The 4,808-nt window shown below is 46.6% G+C and overlaps 1 long non-coding RNA gene across 1 annotated transcript; it reads right to left on the reverse strand.

Moving 5' to 3' along the window:
* Nucleotides 1–560: 560 nt before the first annotated feature.
* LOC144151861 (uncharacterized) lies at nt 561–4,193 on the reverse strand. Its single transcript, XR_013318995.1, has 3 exons — nt 4,122–4,193; nt 1,322–1,462; nt 561–697 (listed from the first exon to the last, which is right to left on the reverse strand). It is a non-coding gene; the product is annotated as an uncharacterized LOC144151861 (long non-coding RNA).
* Between the last annotated feature and the right edge of the window lie 615 nt (nt 4,194–4,808).

Here is a 4,808-nt window from a genome sequence, read left to right on the forward strand (position 1 = left end):
GAGCCGTGAGTCGTTCGCATTGAAATCTCGCCCCAGCAAAACGGGTATGTTAACGGCGAGCGCGCGAAGCCTGGAAAAAGCGCGAACACTGTAACCCTGGTGCTGTTAGAAGTATTTTGCGTTAAGAAAAAGGGCGGTCAGTGCGTTAGCGTCAGGTCTACGCTCCCACGCGGCGAAGAGATTTTTTTTAAAGCCTCACTTTAATTATCCCCGCATCACTTCCCGCCCCCCCCCCCCCCCTTTTGGTGCTGGGGTTGGGGGGGGGGGGGTATTCAACTGCTCATTCTCCCTGCGATGAACGATTGTATTTATATGTGCCGATGCTTCCCATAAATTTAGTTGTAACTGAGCGCTTGCCCCGTACTTCCTCTTTGTCGTTGTGCTTATCGCTCTCTCATTTTTAGAACGAGCTTTCAACGTCTCCTGTCATAATTTTCGCCTTCATTTTTTGCAGCTGTATGGCTCTAGTAATTAAGTGGTACCCATTTCCTATGGTACCAATGGACAAATTTTGTACAGGGAGACAAAAAAGCAGGTATTATGCATTTTATTTTATTTATCGTTCATTTTATTTAACTTCGCTACGAAGCTTAATGCACGAGTCGAGACGCCTAGGGTACTCGTCGTCTGGACGCCTAGGATAGAGCGACGTGGGACTGGGTCTGTAAAAGATTCTCCTGTTGACCCGAAAGAGCGGCTGTAAAGCATAAAATATCAGATCACATGTTTTGCTGCATGCACGAAGATAGAAGACAATTCAGGCATGCTTGCAGTTAGCAACTACAAACACAAGTATCCGACACAGACACGGTTGACAACTCTGCACAGTCCAAGTGCATGACACTTATAAGGATTCTATTAAGCATACAAACTTACGTTGCCCATTCTATGAAAGATAATTATTTACGCTTCCAATCATGGTGGCCAACATATTAATAGGGTCTTGCTTTTTCATTTGCTTCTTGTGTTGAGTAACTTGAGCTAATCAGTTTCCTTTGTGATGGCAGACAAACATACCTTGCCTAGTGAAGTAAGACGTGTTTTTAATGGCGAGAAAAGAATAGAAATCATAATAAAGGTTGAGGAATTTATTTGTTCAAAGAGTAATTTTTAACTGCGAGAAACTGATGTTTAAAACAATTAAGAAAACAAACCAAGACATATTCTGCTTGTTGGATTTCTTATTTAATATATACCATCAGTTCCCCGCGTAAAACCTTCAGAGCTTCTGGTCGTATGCGCACTGATTATGCCCCCAAGATGCTTCTGCCGAGAAATATATAGATGTCCTAAACAAAATTCGCAAAAAGTTATGGCTTACCTGTACCACCAGTGACTGCTGCAGTTACTCCACCTTGGCTGACTGCGGTGGTGGATCCGATGTGAGTGGCTGAAGAAACTGGCTTGTTAACTCCAGGGTGCGGCAACGGGAACGGGACTGGGTAAGGAGCTGGGACCGGTGCTGGAAACGGAGATGGGAATGGCACCAGGCGCTCAATCGTCACGACGCGGTTGGCAACAGGAACCGTAACTGGTACTGGTAGCCCAGTCAGTGGGTCAACGGTGAGAGTAACTTCTGTCTGGTATCCTGCCAAGTGCGTTCGGACCTTCTCCAAAGCACCGTTGCCGAAGAAGCGTGAGCCATAGAGGCTTCCGTAAGCCCCTCCAAAGAGTCCAGGATACACTCCGCTCAGGTATCTTGAGAAGGCTCCTCCAAAATGACCGCGCTTAGATGCTTTCAGGAGACCAGGGTAAAGTGGGCTAGAGAATCCGTGACGAGTTGCGCGAAAGAAGCCAGGATAAATACCAGCATCCGGTCCAGGGTACGCCCATCTGAGGTAGCTGGGATAGGCTCCTCCGTGGAAGACAGGATACACTCCCGTATCATATCCAGGATACCCTCCTAAGAAATAGTACTTGAAGTACGCATCGGCAGGGATGCCAGGATATATGTGGGATCCAATGCTCTGCTGAGTGGTGGTTCCATGACTGACTGTAGGACCGACAGAAGTTGGGTTAGATGAAACAACCGTCGTTTCCGTCTGTGAGCCACCCGTAAGTACTGATGTTGCAGGGAGGCTAGGTAAACTCGCAACGGCTGCCCCAACTCCGGGAAGCGCACTGGCAGCGGTCACCACCTTTGCAGCTTTAAGCACCATCTTCGTGGCGCTGGCAACGTAGGCTGCAACGCACAGAAGAGAGTAAAAAAAACGTTTTAGTGCCAGTTAACGTTGCAGAGATTGTAAACTTCGTTGCGTGCGTTCAAATAAAGAAAACATTCGTTACAGCAACCGATGGGATTAATAGGTGCCAATGAAGACGCGTACAACTGAAAGCACGTCGAGAACGAAAGTAATAACACACTACTGCTGACTGGTTGCAACCGTATTGAGCATATTGCATAGATGGATACCTAGCAAAAAACAAAAAGAAACAAAAACCCTGATTTCTGCTTTGCTTTTCTCTTCCTAACATAGATCTCCCAACATTGCGCGATGCTTCGTGTCAAATACCTATGTCCCATTGTTGCAATAACTACAGACGACGAACATTAAGATGTCCAAAATCATGAGATTTCATTAAACCGGGATGCTCTGTGTCCAGGACAGTGATTGCAATTTTCGTCCCGGCCAAATGCGAGCTCAAGACAAAATATCTGGTGCAAGACGTTTCTTGCCAGCGTCATATTCTTTCTCTGTTTTTTGTAGTTGGGCCAATAATTCTTTTGAACCACGTCTATTAAGTACCTCGAGCCGATAGCATCATCGACCGCAGCTTGTTCTTGGACGAACGTGAATGTAAACATGACACTTAAGGATAAACGGCCCACCTTGTTATATCTTATTGGAGAATAACATAGAATAAATGCTCTTGATAAATAAGTAATAATAAATAATAAATAAATTATAAATAAATAAATAAAAAGGCCTTCGTATTTTGAGTGTTTGCCAGGAATTTTTTTCTTGTCCTTTCTTCTCCTTTTTACCATCTGGGTTTAAAGAGCGCGCGTCAGGTGTTGGAGTTGCACAATTAATGTTTAGGCCGGGGCTATTTTGCCGGCAGCCGGCCGATTAGCCTGGGAGAAAAGTTGCCGGCAGTTCCTTCCCATTGGCTGGCCCAGACCACGTGATTATTCTGCCGGCACTTTTCCGCGGGGGCAATTTTGCCGGCTGCCGGCATATTTCCGCGCGGGCTATTTTGCCGGCTGCCGGCACATTTACGCTCGGGCTATTTTGCCGGCTGCCGGCAGATTAGCCCGGGAGAAAAGTTGCTGGCAATTCCCCGGCAATGCTGCCTCTGGGCGCCAATGCTGGACCAGCCAATGGGAAGGAACTGCCGGCAACTTTTCTCCCAGACTAATCCGCCGGCTGCCGGCAAAATAGCCACTGCGTTATGTTTATCTTAGGCTCCCACTTTCACCGATTTGTTGCCACCAAGCACACTGCCCTAAGGAAGGCAGCTAAAACGTCGGTATGTAATGCAGTTAGTAAGCACGCCAAGGCACTTTAGCCCGATTTTTGTAGTCACAGCACGCGCTACTTTAGAGAACGTCGTTTTATCGTCCTGACTATTAGACATAATATAGGCTTGGTCAGTTTCCAATTGTTCATTTTTTGATCTCGGCCACTGTGCCAGCACGTATATCTTTCGTTTTCTGGCAGTTGACGCATTGACTTCATCGTCTTTTTTCTCATTCTAATCGACTTACTTGTAAACGGTGTGAGCGAAAGGCATCTCCCGCAGCAAAAGAAGGATGATTGACATCATGTTTTAGAAGTATAACCTAGACAGTCGAAATGGGTCCACATGTACAGAATGTCCTTTCAGTATACATGCTTATGAGGTAATCATGTTTGTTCAACTGTTTTTTCTGCACTCGGACAAATGTGTGTTAAACCGGATAGATCTTTGGCAGTCGCTGGCAACTGTATTGTCTTGTTCTGGTGGGGATTCACAAACTGTCGAAAAAAATAGGGACAATGCAAATGCGTTTTCTTGAGCTAGAAATTGCTCGGTAAGAATGCAATTTTCGTGAACACTCTCCATGTGTTGGAAAATAATAAACCCTGATCAGAGCAAGCATTTTTTGGGTATAGCGACAAACGGCCGAGCCAACTTACCCATGGAGAGGACTGTGAGCGTAGTGGAGATCTTCATGATTACGGACACTCCTCTGATGCTAGCTGGATGCAGCAAACAGACCTGCTTTGCCAGAGCCCAGTCAATGTATTTATACGTTCCTACACCGTTCTGACCACTGACCTATGAACCCGTTTTCAGGAATGAACTCGCGCACGTGAATTGAAACTCATTGTTTCGGGGACAATGCTGCGTAGTGAAACCAGCAAATAATCGCCTAAATCGTTACCCTCGCTGTCCTGCTTTACACGAATCGAGCGTGTAAAATAGATGCTGTCTGGAATACTGGGTTCAGTAGCCAATGTTGCCTTACCAGACAATGCTGGGGCAATAGCCCAACCCGTACACGATGCGGATTGCAGCCTTTGACGAAAGTTTTGAACGCGGGGCCGTGCTCCGCGGGAACGTACGAGAGGGTCATACCAGGTCGGCGGCATAGCTTTGCCGTTTATTGTCTTGAGAGTGAGTCAGACACTATCAGTCTGGTCGGTTACCTACTGAATCTTAGCCTCCCCTCAACCTTGGGAAAGGTTACGCCGGCCAGAAATATAGAAGCGAAGCCCTAACGCAACAATGGCGGGTCGCAGTACTATTGAGGGTGAAAGCAGCGGCAGCATTATACAGCCGCTGAGGAGCTTGGTGTAATTGATCACAGCCTCTGCGAGCGC

Source organism: Haemaphysalis longicornis, unplaced genomic scaffold (genome assembly GCF_048455015.1).
Source record: "Haemaphysalis longicornis isolate Haplotype H1 unplaced genomic scaffold, Haemaphysalis longicornis Haplotype H1 scaffold_9, whole genome shotgun sequence".
Classification (NCBI taxonomy): Eukaryota; Metazoa; Arthropoda; class Arachnida; order Ixodida; family Ixodidae; genus Haemaphysalis; species Haemaphysalis longicornis.